The 14,849-nt window shown below is 44.3% G+C and overlaps 1 protein-coding gene across 1 annotated transcript in view; it reads right to left on the reverse strand.

Moving 5' to 3' along the window:
- SLC16A12 (solute carrier family 16 member 12) overlaps window positions 1-11,228 on the reverse strand; it is a 167,632-nt gene extending 156,404 nt beyond the window's left edge. Inside the window, exon 1 of the mRNA XM_075352364.1 lies at window positions 11,087-11,228. The gene's annotated coding sequence lies outside the window, so the exon portion shown is untranslated. The remainder of the gene's footprint in view (window positions 1-11,086) is intronic.
- Window positions 11,229-14,849: the final 3,621 nt, after the last annotated feature.

Consider the following 14,849-nt stretch of genomic DNA (forward strand, 5'->3'; position numbering starts at 1 on the left):
CACATCATGGGAGCTGGGTTAAGGTCCGGTCACACTAAGCAACTTACCAGCGATCCCAACAACGATAGGGATCGCTGGTAAGTTGCTAGGAGGTTGCTGGTGAGATGTCACACTGCGACGCTCCAGCGATCCCACCAGCAACCTGACCTGGCAGGGATCGCTGGAGCGTCGCTACACGAGTTGCTGGTGAGCTCACCAGCAACCAGTGACCAGCCCCCAGCGCCGCGTGGAAGATGCTGCGCTTGGTAACTAAGGTAAATATCGGGTAACCAACCCGATATTTACCTTGGTTACCAGCGCACGGAGCTACACGTGCAGAGAGCAGGGAGCAGCGCACACTGAGCGCTGGCTCCCTGCTCTCCTAGTTACAGCACACATCGGGTTAATTACCCGATGTGTGCTGCAGCTACATGTGCACAGAGCAGGGAGCAGCGCACAATGCTTAGCGCTGGCTCCCTGCTCTCCTAGCTACAGCACACATCTGGTTAATTAACCCGATGTGTCCTGCAGCTACATGTGCATAGAGCAGGAGCCGGCACTGACAGTGAGAGCGGCGGAGGCTGGTAACAAAGGTAAATATCGGGTAACCAAGGACAGGGCTTCTTGGATACCCGATGTTTACATTGGTTACCAGCCTCCGCAGAAGCCGGCTCCTGCTGCCTGCACATATAGTTGTTGCTCTGTCGCTGTCACACACAGCGATCTGTGCTTCACAGCGGGACAGCAACAACTAAAAAATGGCCCAGGACATTCAGCAACAACCAACGACCTCACAGCAGGGGCCAGGTTGTTGCTGGATGTCACACACAGCAACATCGCTAGCAACGTCACAAAAGTTGTTCGTTAGCAGCGATGTTGCTAGCGATGTTGCTTAGTGTGACGGGGCCTTTAGGTGAGAAGAATGATTAACGCCCCAGGGGTTTACAGTCAAGGTCGAAGCCCGGTTAAGAGGGAGGAGGGAGGGTGAAAAACCCAGTTTCTAAATGAAACCCTGTTTCCTTCTGTTTTTTTTCTGTACATTGTATGTAACAGGGAGTGATACTCTGTTTGCTGAATTTGCACTCTAGCTCCTGGCTGCTTCATCCCCAGAAAAGATGCAGTTTAGAGTAGGGCCCAGCAAAGGAGGGTGATGGAGTACGAGCCCTTTATGGGCAAGTAGTCCCTGACTGAGGGCCTAGGTTGGAGGAGAAGGAATGGAGCGGTGTCCGGCAGCTGTTTTGTACCAAGGGGTACATGATTAAAGTTTGTTTAAAAAAGAAAAAACAAAAAAAAAAAAAAAAAAAAAAAAAAGAGGAGGGATTGTGGAATGTGGCAGGGGGCGCCCTGGTGTTAATGGGCTGGTTAGGGCTTGGGCCCCTCCCCCTCCCCTGCATGGTGCTCACCCTATAGTTGGTGGGTTTATGGTTTAGCCCTTGGGCTTATAGGTTCCCCCACCCCCGTTTTCTTCCTCTTCCGGCATCGGCTGACGAGAGCTCCCCACCCACCCTCCCTGTTTGTGGTTTCAATTTGCTAACGATTATGATACAAGTCACAGCAGGCGGTATTTTCAACAGTTAAGGGACCGAGGACGCACATGCCCTCCAGGAGCTGGAGGGGCAACCGTTTCGGTTCAAAGAGATGTCACTCACGTGTTGAGTGGAAGTTGGTTAAAACAAGTTTAAGGTTAAAATAAAGCTGTGGCCGACCCCGTCCACTAAAGGTTATGAAGTTCTAGTTGTTATTTCTGCGCCGGGACACATTGGTACAGGTTGTGAGCTTGTTCATGTCATCAGTCTGCCGTGAAGGGTCACTGGGCTAGTATTACAATGGCCATTATAATATTCTAAATACCGCCATTAATATTTTTTAGGTAGAATTTAGTTTGGTTTTTCACAGTGTGCGACTGTTCCTTTTTTCTCTCTCATATATAATGTCTTACAGAGGGATGCAGCACTCTTAAAACTGTTAAGATATATGGGCATAAGTCACAGAATAAGCAAAAGTTTTGTTGCAAAATAGTCAGACACAATCAAACGTGAAGCAACCAGGAACCCATTTTCCACCAGCTTTGTCATATTCTAGAGCTGCAACCTCACTGGAGAGCCCTAAACTACAAGGTGTTCAGTGCTCAGAGGCATGGCCGAGGTCAGGAAAGTCAAACCTGACCATCACCGGACAAGACACAGAAGAAGTTGAAATGTCAAGAGTAGACTGAACCAAGAAATATGCAGAGACAGGTTTTGCAAAGGTTTTTTGGACTGATGAGATGAGCAGGACTCTTGATGATCCAGCTGGATGGGGCCCATGCCTGGATCAGTATCTGATGTGCTGTCCAATAAGTTGTATGTCAACAGATTAAACAACTGACAGACTCCATGAATGGGGCGAAGGGCCAGAATTGGCATATCTAATGCATCTGTGATGAGATTTGTCACTGTCCATGAATGGCTGTACTTTACTGCTATTCACAGTCACTGAAGCTGCGTTGGTGGATAGTGGACTACAACAGGAGCTTCGCAGGAATATTAATTAGTCAACCATGGAAAGTGTGGGGGGAGCAATTATTCAAATAAGTTATTTCTCTGTCTGCATTTTTTCAATTTACACTTACTGGGTGAGCAATGGGGGAGGGTCTGATAGACACCTCTCCATTACCAGCACCATGTCTTGATGCCAGCTAACACCACACAGCTGACATCAACCACAAAATTACCCCAATTGCTAACGTTCCATGGCAAAATCAGTAAGAACCAGGTGAAGCACCAGAATTAGCACATCCAGTGTCAGAATCTTTAAACAGAACAGATATATTATATATATATCCTACATAGTATTTTATATACTAATAAAGATCCACAGTATTAAAAATGACACTTGAGCAAAAAACATTATAAGCTAAATTAAAGACAAAATGAAATTCAAGCCTTTTCTACAAGTCAAAAACACTGGCTCTTAGAAAGAAAAAAAAAAAAAAATCTATTATTAGATAAGAAGGTGCAGCTTCTTCTACATGACTAGAATGATCTTCACACAGATGATTAGATTAAATGAAATTCCAAACTGACAGGTTGAACAAAAATGTTCTCCAAAAACATGTATTCCAACAAAGCCTGGCCTGACATCCCACTATTCTCAAAATAAGCAAAACATTTCTCATCAAAATGTGAGCTCTCTGAACATGGGGGTTGATAAAGCTCAAAGAATATCAATTTATTAAAAAAAAAAAAAAAAAAAAAAAAAAAAAAAAAAAGACACCCCACCACTAAATTCTGATTTAAAACACAAATGGTCTCTCCAGGAAAGGAGACAAACTCTAGTGCCACCTTTTGGAAGTAGCAATCCTAAGAGTCAAAAGTGGCCTTTTAACAAGCCTTTTCATATGACCTAGGATATAAACCTAGGATTTAACACACTACATTAACCACTTTTCACAATTCGTGAACATGTGATCGTCCGACACTCTCTGCAACAATACCAGAGAACCAGGGTGCTCTGTAAAGATTCAGAAGTCTGCCATCAAATAGAGAAAAAGGCGCCCAACAACCGCTTTAAGCTTATTCTATATTTCTGGAGGACCTTGCATATCGGGGTTACAGCTCATTGATATTTAGCTAGCACTATGCAAGGTTTTATTCCTCCAGTGATGGCACTGCTCAAGTTGAACCTCTAAATGAGCCCTTTTTCCATGTTGTGATCACATGCTTTCTACCAGCTGCCTCACCGCAGCTCCTGGAAATCTTATGCATGCGCGCAGCTCATTTCATCTGCGTCAGTGCACTTCAGTAGCAAGGTGAACACTTCCTGGCGTGATTAAGCACACTGCGCATGATTGGAAGTTCAGAAAACACGTACGTGAGCCATCTTCTGACCTTCCGGTCATGCACAGTGCACGTAATGAAGCCAGGAAGGCGCACCGACATAGCCAAAATGAGCTGCACACATGCGCAAGATTTCCAGGAGCTGGACGAGATGCTGGCTCTTAGAAATAATGTTATGACGCCTACAGAGGCATGATGACATGGAAAGAGCCGAATAGTCTGGGGAAACACCACAACTGCGACTAGTCACAGGCCTAACTAGCATAGGGACAGTGATGTACTTATTAAAAATACATTCATATTAGTGAATAGCATACAGGATTTGTTAGGCAGGGAAATTGAGCATACAGGTACTGTATCAAAGCTGCTGGGTTGGCGGGCATGGGGTACCTGATAGGTTCCCTATAATTTTGAAGTACTAGTACGTCTGTCGCGGGCGGGGAGGGCGCTGCACTCACCACGCTCGGGTCCGGCGCTGCTGCGTGGCTCGAGCGGTGGGCTGGATCCGGGGACTCGAGCGGCGCTCCTCGCCTGTGAGTGAAAGGAGGTAGTTTGGGGAGTTGGTCCGTGACGCCACCCACGGTTTGTGGTGAGATTGGGACACCACCGCTGCTCTGGACAGGGATCCCGGGAGCGATGATAGGGAGCAGCTGGGATGTTTCCCCCTCCGTGGGTAGGGGTTGGTTGTCCCGGGACCCGGTGAGGTGTCGGGGAGGCAGGGTTGGCGAGGTGTAGGGTCAGTGCGGTGCCAGATGGCACGGTGGTACTCACTCAGCCAAGAATGGATACAGAGTCTCCGGTAAAACAAACAGCTGGATGGACGGGTCCCGCAGCCGGCTGTTGTGGTTACTCCTGGAAGGTTGGTGGTGGCCGCCTTTCCCTGCACCTGTTGTGCATCTTCGGTCCCGATGGCTTCCCACCGGTAATCCGCTCCCCAGCTTGGATATGTGCCGGAGGAGCCCCTTTTGCCCGCAGGCTCTGGCCCTGGGAACCCTAGCTGTGGCGGTAGCTGTATTTCCCTTTCTCTGTCTGGATGGTTGCCTTCAAAATCGGGTCTTTGCTGCTAGGAAACCCAGGAGGTTCCGGTCGCTAACGGATTTGACCTGTTTAACGTCGAGTCCAAGCCTGGTCGGGGTCCGCAGGCTCTGCCGGTTTGTGCTGGCTTCTCTTCGCTCCCCAGTTCGGTACCGGCAGGCCACCGCCCGTCCCCGGTCCTACGGTTCCGCGTCGATCGGCCTCTCCTGCAGGCACCACCGTCTGCCAACCTTGCTCTTGGTGCCCGGGCCACGTACCCGGACACGGTCAGTTTGCTCCTCTACCACTACTTCACTCCTTCTCCTTCACTCTCCCTCTCTGATCTGTTCTCTCTCTTTCACCTCTCTAGCTGTTCTGACTTCCTTTCCCGCCTCCAGGACTGTGAACTCAGTGGGTGGGGCCAACCACCTGGCTCCACCCCACCTGGTGTGGACATCAGCCCCTGGAGGGAGGCAACAGGGATTTGTGTGTGACTATCTCGGGGTGTGGGGTGTGTTGTTGTAGTACCTGTGACGACCTGGCTAGTCCAGGGCGCCACACGTCCAACTTCTAATTTTCCACAAAACACTTATTTACAGCCCGTTTTTTCCCCTGATATGGCAGTAAGCAGTCGAACTAAATAAAATTAATGATTACTACACGTATTGCGCAGATTTCAGCGACACAGGAGTCATGTGAATTTTGCAACACTCTGTAAATGACACTGGTTAACTCAGTGACCATTTATACCATTATTGTAAATGTTCTGTAAATATAACTCCCTCTCTCCAGTTTTGGCATTTGCAGTATTGAACAATGTGTAACTAATGATGGCAGCTCATGGTAGTACAGAGTTTTTCAGGAAATGTGTGTGTTGTTGGGGGACGTGAGCTGTAATTATGGGACTGTGAGAATTATTGGATGTGACAGGAATGTGTCATTACAGAAGGAGTGCTGGAGTTAAGGAGGGCGCCAGATGTACAATTCATGGGCTAATTAGATGACAACCCATCAATTAGCACTTCATTTGATGAAATTACATAGGTATAGTAATAATATTCAGCATTGTGCAAAATTAGATGATTCTTTAGAAGAATCCTGAATTTAAGATGTTAAAAATACCTTTAAGCCAAGTTTGCACAGTACTCTCAAATTCCCAAAAAGATACAATAGCCAGAATACTTCCTAAACTGTTGCAACACATGTCAATGCACTCTAGAGTTCCAATTGTGCCGCAGTCAGGATGTCCAAAGGGCTCACACGTTGCGGTTTTGCTGGAGAAAAAAAAAAAAAAAAAAAACCCACAGCATTTACAGCAACAAAGTGAATAAGATTTCTAAAATCTTAATTCAGCTGCATAATTTTTATTTTCAGATGTGAAGGTTCCTTTTTTTTTTTTTTTTTTTCAAATTTGCAGTGAAAAAAAAATTCAAGTAAAAACACTCAAATACACAGATTTTATACCGCGAGCAGAGACGTCACGAGTTCACCGTAGTTCATTGCCGCAATTCTCACACAATGTATCGCGAGAGTCAGCAGCTGTAACGTACGGTGAATTCATGATGTCACAGCAGCTGACTCAGGCAAATTTGTGTGTGTACTGTGGCAATGAACTCATGACATCAGTTCTGGGTTATACGGTAATGTGTAACCCACATGCTGTGACCTGCGATGCCCTCATGAGGTCATCGCAGTTCAGTGCCATGGTTGTCACACAACAGCATGAGAGCTAGCAGCGACTGGTGTCCCAGCCTATGGGGAATGTTCTGTTCTTCATAGGCCGGGACAGGCAGTCTGGGAACGTCTTGGGACCCCATATGGATTACGGCAGACCGGATAAGGGTTTTAATGGGGATAAACTGGTGAATCAGGGTGTCTCATCATTGCTCTTAACTAATCATCTCTTTTTATGTATTTCAGGTTCGCTTTGGAGGTACATTGTTGGACCTCCTTGTGATTTAAGGCAGAACTGAAAAATAAAATCCCTCATTATAAAGTGATGAATTAAGGCTGGTGTTTGAGGGGGGGGGGGGGGGGGTATAACACATATACATATACATATATATATATATATATATATATATATATATATATATATATATATATATATATATATAACCACGACCATTAACAACTACTGCATTAGTAATTGGGGGGGGGGGGGGGGGGGGGGAGGGGGAGGGGTGTCTGCTAGATGCCCATCCGTTACTAATACCAGGGCTTCATGTCTGTCAATTCATAGCCAGCATCAACCCTATATATTAACCCGCTTGCCACTGCACCGGTAACAGCCAACTACAGTGACAGGATTGGTGCATCCACTGAAATGTACCACTTCTGGGGTGGCTGCAGCCTGCTGGTTTTTAGGCTGGAAAGGGCCAAATAACCATGGCCCTTGCCACCCTGAGAATACCAGACAAATTCTGTCAGCTTCACCTCTGCTGATGATCCAATTGAAGTAGGACCCCCACAATGGCTTAAAAAAAATAAATAAATAAATAAATAAATTAAAAAAAAAAAAAAAAAGTGTGTGGGGGACCTCTGTTTTGGATTACCAGCCAAGGTGAAGCTGACAGCTGCAACTGTCTGCTCTACCTCAGCTGGCTATCAAAAATATGAGGGACCCCCACTTTCCACCCCCACCCCCCATTTGATTATTTCTTTTGTGGCCAACTACAAGGCTAAATACCTTTTTAGTGCCACATGAAAGGCACTAAAGGGCGGCAGCTTAGAATATGTAATATGTAAAGGGGAGGGGGGGGACATTATATAGGTGTTTGACAACTGGCTGTCTATCATGGCTTTGAACATCTTCTTACAAACAAACAAAAAAAAAAAAAAAAAACAAACCCAAAACAGTTTCGGCTTCATGCGTTTTTTCCTGGGACTGGTCACAAGGATGACACACAGACGGCCAAAAATGGACCGTGCAACCCATGCATTATTTTTTTTTTCAGGACATGTGAAGGGAGGTTTAGTAACAATTATATGCTGACAAACACCTCCCGTTGTCATGTATTCATTTAATTTTTTTCATAAAGATTTTTAGTCACAGTAAATACACACATCAAGAATATTGTCACACTAGAAAGCTTTGATCACAGATTATATCTAAAGTAAGAATAAGAATCTCCAAGTGCTGATTTTTCTTTGAAGGGGTTAAAGTTCTGTATGCGCTGTAGAATGCACGCAAAGGGGAATAATGGTAAAGTCCACAGAATTTACAGATAAGTGGCCAGCAAAAAACATCCTGATAAATGGAATTCATAGAATTTATTCTTACAGGGCAAGACAAAATGTTCTCTTGGAACAAGAACTGTCCTCGTGTAAATTCTTGTGTACAATTCTTTTTATTGCACTTTTTTCCAGTTATTTACAACGATTTGTAAAGCAAAAAAAAAAAAAAAACCCACACACAACCGCAAACTATGGGCTCAGAAAATCACAGAAATTTCACTTAAATAACATTGAAGTCAGTCCTGACGCACCAACATCTGCTCCTATCCTCATTACATGAGAGGATGTATCAGAAGTTACTGGTTTACACAGGAGGAGCTCCTTAAGGCCCAGTCACACAGAGAGGTAAAGCTGCGGCAGAGCTGTGGTTGCAGTGAAATTGTGGACAATCAGTGCCAGGTTTGTGGCTGTGTACAAATGGAACAATATGTCCATGATTTCACTGCAACCACAGATCTGCCAAAGATTTATCTCTGTGTGTGACGGGGCCTTTAGTTACATCTTACAATCGGGTCATCCCATCTAATCGCGGTTTTAGGTATCACCCACTCCCGCATGGCACCTCAAGGAACCCACCATTGCTCTTTGTACTGCCATATGGTTCCTCGATTCACTAAACTGTCTTAGGCTGCTTTCACACATCCGGCTTGAGCTGTGCGGCTCAATCCGGTTGTGCAAGCTATGCAACGGATGCGGTGAAAACACCGCATCCTTTGCATAAGTTTTTCCCTTGCGGCCCGTCCGGTTTTTGCCGCTTGCGGCATGCTACTGAGCATGCACAGTGGCAAAAACCGCATGCGGCGGTCGGATGCGGTTATTGCCGCATCGCGCCGCATCCGGCCGCCATAGGCATGCATTGAAAAATGCGCCGCATCGGCCGAATGCGGCGTGATGCGGTTTTTTTTTGCCGCACGAAAAAACGTGCCAGGCAACGTTCCATCCGGCCGCCGCACCGGCTAAATCTGCCGCATGCGGCAAAAACCGGACGGAACGCAAGGCCATGCGGCACTAATTAAAGTCTATGCAGGAAAAAAAAAAAAAAAAAAAAAAAAAAAAAAAAAAAAACAACCACAAAAACCCAAGACATTTGGGAGCGTTTTTCCTGACACAACGTGCAGGATGTTTCTGCACCATCTCAGCATGTGCACATAGCCTTACTCTGCAGCACTGGGATCCCGGTTTCAAATCCACCATCTGCAAGGAGTTTGTATCTTCTCCAGCTTCTACCTACCCTCCAGGGGCACACATAGAGAATGAAGATTGTGAGCCCCAATGGGCACAGTGATAAGGTCTCTAAAGTTCAGTGAAAATTAGTTGGCAGTATATAAATGAGTAAGATAAATGTGTAGACTATATGAAAATGAGCAAATTACTGTCTGTTTATAGTATAAACTGTGTATAGCCAACATAGACAGGGCCATGATAATAAAACTGACCCTGCTGTTATCATTACTGCAGAGAACATTCCACATAGAACATGCATGGCCACCAAATATTTCAGATGGCTTTTACCCAGCGTTACTCAGTACTGCCACCTAGGGCCTGTTCACACTAGTTATTACATATGGTTTAAGAAGGAACAACAATCGTCACTTAACATGAAAAATCTGCATCACATTGCATCAACGTCCGGTAGAAAATATGATCGCCATTAAGCTAACTAGCATCAAATGGTATCTTATTATTCCATTTCCAGCAAGAGGATGGGGGTAAGGAGAGATAACATCTTGCTAAACTAAGGAAATAAGAGTGAAGTTAGTTATTACAAGGGTAAATGACAAATGTTTAGTTCCACTTATAATTCACAAATAAACTAAAAAGATTATAAAAAAAAAAAAGGAGTAGAAAGTTATATAGTACCTGGTTGAATGTATCAAGTTCATTCATTTTTACATTTCTAATATAAAACAATACTGAGTGGTTGATATGCGAAAAAAAAACAAAACTAACAATAGACGTGCATACTCGTATGGTATAGGTTTTGTATTAAGAAGATTAGGTTAAGTTATGGCAAAAGTAAACCAACCAAACAGATACGGATCGCTTTACGTACAAGTGTATGGACACATTCAACTTTATGGGAAGATTTCAAACACAAACTCCATGAACCTAAAGGCAAGATCTCTCCTATGTAGATGACATGCAGCAGAGTGCTTTATTATACACATTGCCTCTCCCCAGCCCGAGGCCATTACCTGCCCTGCCCTCCACTGCTGGAACAGAGATCTGCACTGCAAACAGCTCTCCAGATGATGGGGAGAACATCTAAACCAACACAATTAACAACACGCCAAGCCAAAAGAAAAATACATAAAACAGTATGTAAAAAGCCAAAAATGTTCCCACTAATAGAAATGCGTTCATCTATCCTTACTTTGGCCTAATAGTGGTGTGTGTGTGTGTGTATGTATTAAAATAAGAAAAAAAAAAAAAAAAAAAAAAAAAAAAGCTACAAAATATTTTTTGGGGGTGAAAATTATGTAGTTAAGAAATTGTAGTCAATTCCAAAATTAGAATAAAGATAAGATGTGCAGAATGTTGGCGCTAAATAAATAAATTATAATGAATGAAATACGGTATGTGCAACCATCTGAAGTAAGTGTTTAAAATTATTTTATCTTCAAAAATTTGCACGACTTTCAGACCAAAAAGATAGATCCTATATAATTTGTTTTTTTAAATCTTAACCCAGTGTGCAAAACTCAATGAGATTATATATATATATATATATATATATATTTTCAGATTGTAAGCTCATACGAGAATGGTTGTCTTTCCTAGTGATAATCATTATTTCAGCGTCATCTCTAAATGGACTATAAAGCGTTAACATGTTATATAGTTTATTTAGAGAAAAGGCTGCAATAATAATAAACTAAAGCCGGTATAAAACCACAAACCAATTTATTTCAATGTTTTGTTTGTTTTTTCTTACAGGACATATAAAATGCAAGGTAGATCCCCGCTTGCCTGCTCAGCTATACAGATTAAAGGAATTCCTGCCATACCTTCTGTAGATTAAACTAAGATCTGCTTACCATAGACTGAGTTCCGGGTCAGACAGCAGCAGCCTCAGCTCTTTATATCCAATGCGTGTTATCTAAGCCCACACAGATCCAGAGGAAGTTTGCAAATTTTCCACATGTCAGCTGTACGTCTGTCCTCAGATGCTGAGCTACATGTGCTCACACTCAGGTGCTTGGATTCTAATTCTAAGCACTTGCACTCCACCCCCTGAACTGCTCCTGCCAATGCTAAGAGATGATGTCCCCACTCACAAGCACTAGACTCCGGTTACAGGACTTTATTATTTTTTTTAACTACCTATCACTGAATCACACTTTCATCCTTGACGTATAAAACATAATTGTGCCACCTTCAATACTATCTTTTTTTAGGCTATGTGCCCACAGTGCTTTTTTCAGCACAAAAAAAGCTGCTTTTTTTGTGCTTCTTTTTACGCTTTCATGCTTTTTTTTTCTTGCTTCATTTCACGCTTCTTTTCATGCTTCTTTTTATGTATTGAGATAGGGGAAAAAAAAGCAGGAAAAAAGCAGAAACAATTGACATGTCGCTTCTTGTTTCAGCAACAAAAAAAGCAAGAAAAAAGAAGCACTGTGGACACAGCACGTCACAATTCTCATAGACTTTGCTGGGATGCATTTTCCTTGCTTTTTATCGGTTAAAAAAAGCAAGGAAAGAAACATAAAAAAAATCCTGTGGGTTATACTGAACACAACCCCCAAAAAACTGCATGTTCATATAAAACATACCAAGTATGAACCAGTGCCAGCTGCTGTAACTACACGAAACGTATACAAAAAGGATACAGCAGCACTCCAGTGCCAAGACCTATGCAAACATAGAATATATGAAATGTAAACTACATTAAGGCTGTATAAAATATACTTAGAAAATGTAAGGTTCTTAGTGCAAAAATTGGCCAATTATTGTATACCCATCAACAGCCCAAGGAAACCTTTCTTTGATGGGACCTTATCCTAGTGCCATGCCTCTCCTCGACTAAAAGTCTACAAATATACGGGAAGATAGGATCTGGCATTAATTAAACTGTAGGTACTCCATAGCACTTTACAAATCAGAAGGTACAAGTACAAACAACATCAGACATTGTAGAGTAAACGTCTGTTTACACGGATGGACTCGCAGCACATTATGACCGGTGAACGGTAAACTTTTACCCATTGGCTGTCTTTTGACTCCCTGTTTACACAAGTAGACCAAAGCCAACAATGCCGTGGATCTCGGCAACACGAGTCCTGTTTACACAGGATGATTCACCTCTGAGAACGATGATCTATTACGCTGAGCAAAAGATCATTTCACTCTATGATGAGTGCTTTGTTCATTCATCAGATGATCGGCAGCCTGTTTACACACAGCATTTTTATTAACGCCTGTTCACAATTATCTCTCAGTGCAAATGCATCTTTAGGGCTTGTTTAGACATACAGTACGTATTAAACGTCCGTGTGATATCACTCAGTCAAAAGGGGCTTAAAAAACAGATCATATATGGTTTAACATTAATATATCATGCGGATTTCATGGATACATCACAATTATAAAGATAGAAAACTGTATTTGACTTTTATTGTTTACTAGCGGTAGTACCAGGCATTGCCCGGGATAGTAACTAAGTGTCTTTCTCCCACTGTCCCACTTTCTGCCTGTCTCCGTCTGTTTGTCTCTCTCGCTCTCTGTTTCTGTCTCTCTCACTGTCTCTTTCACGGTCTCTGTCTCTTTCCCTGTCTGTCTTTCCCTGTCTGTATGTCTCTTTCCCTTTCTGTCTGTCTCTGTCTGTCTCTTTCACTCAAGACAAAACAATCACTGATCTCGGGGAGACCAGCCAGAGAAAACACTGCCGGCAGCCAACGAGGGCGCTCAACACAGTGAAATCCTAGGTGCATTGCCCCTTGGGACACATGCAAATCAAAAAAGTCCGTGGGGCCTCTGTTAGGAGACTCGACACAGAAACTAGACAGATATCCCTCTGGGAAGGACCTAGCTAGAATCCTACTCCAAACTGAGGAGGGGCAATACCCCGAAACAGCTGTCTGTGGATGGTACCTGGCCTTGGTATTTCCCTTGTCATATCTTTAAACTTGTCAAAGAGTTGGATATTGACTAAAAGGGCCACTTAATATGGTGGTTATGGTGGTCTCCTAAAAAGAGCCACTCCTTGGCTAGGTCCTTCCCAGAGGGATATCTGGCTAGTTTCTGTGTCGAGACTCCTAACAGAAGCTCCACGGACTGTCTGTTTCTTTATTGGTCTCTTTTTCGCTTTCTGTCTGCCTCCACAAAGTGGACGTAAAAAATAGACTAACTGATAACACACAGATGATAAATCGTCATGGCTTTTTGAACGTAAAACAGATATGCGAATGTTACCCAGGCGTTCCAAGGTTCATCCAGCTGTCATTTTTTTTTTTTTTTATATTTATTTTACTCACTTATATAGCACTATTAATTCCATAGCTCCCAGAAAACCATGGAGAACATACAAACTCCATTCAGATGTTGTCCTTAGTGGGATTTGAACCCAGGATCCAGTACTGCAGAGATAACCATGGAGCGACCATGCATGTATGAGTTTTATCTATATTTCTAGGACAACCACCAGGGGGGCGGGATCCACTTGGGGTAGAAGTAGGAGCAACTCTTACACAAACTTAAGTCAAGTTGGGACTTTAGTTCTGGCAGCTGTTACGTCCCCACCGGAGTCCGCTCCAGCGACTTCTACTTTGATCACCAGGCGACGCCGTGTCCCTGCCGTGGATAGTGCTGGTGATGGGAGAGGAGTCGATGCCAGCGGCGCTCGTGGGCGCAGGCTCCGCTCATCCACTGTGCTGGGTTTCCTTGGGATCAGCAGTACCACTAGCTGACTGTAGGTGGCGTGTGTCTTCCAGCTGAAGTACCATCATTGCTATAACCAATGGGAAGACATCACACTCTTATTTCCCCTCCTGTCTGCTGACCACTGCCAGAGATAGTTCTGATTTCCTGGCTCCTGTTCTGCCCTGTTCTGTTTAGTGTTTCTGGAGTGCTGACTTCTGCTTGTTCCCTGACAAGCCGGGTTTTGAGGGTCCGGAGGCCCCTCGTGGAGGGGGGTACTGTTACGTCCCCACCGGAGTCCGCTCCAGCGACTGCTACTTCGATCACCAGGTGACACCATGTCCCTGCCGTGGATAGTGCTGGTGATGGGAGAGGAGTCGATGCCAGCGGAGCTGGTGGGCGCAGGCTCGATCATCCACTGTGCTGGGTTTCCTTGGGATCAGCAGTACCACTGGCTGAGTGTAGGTGGCGTGTGTCTTCCAGCTGAAGTACCATCATTGCTACAACCAATGGGAAGACACCACACTCTTCTTATTTCCCCTCCTGTCTGCTGACCACTGCCAGAGATAGTTCTTATTTCCTGGCTCCTGTTCTGCCCTGTTCTGTATAGGGATTCTGGTGTTCTGACTTCTGCTTGTTTCCTGACTACCTTTCTGCCTGTTGTTTAAGTACCTCACTGCCCGATCCGGATTTAACCTCTGCTTTGTGTTCTGTTTATGTCCTTGCCTGCCGATACTGTCCCTGTTCTGCAATACCTGGTTTGACCCTGCCTGACGACTACTCTCATCGGACTGCAGCCTTCCACAGGTAGTGATCACCTTGGGCCCTGTGTAATTCCAAATCCCTGTATAGGGGTTAAAGGGTTTCAGGGTTCTGAGGGTCCTCCTTGGTTAGTGGCTTCTCCCTATCCTATCCATTACAGCCCATCTGAGTCTGTGGATCCAG

This window comes from Anomaloglossus baeobatrachus, chromosome 5, assembly GCF_048569485.1.
Source record: "Anomaloglossus baeobatrachus isolate aAnoBae1 chromosome 5, aAnoBae1.hap1, whole genome shotgun sequence".
Lineage (NCBI taxonomy): Eukaryota > Metazoa > Chordata > Amphibia > Anura > Aromobatidae > Anomaloglossus > Anomaloglossus baeobatrachus.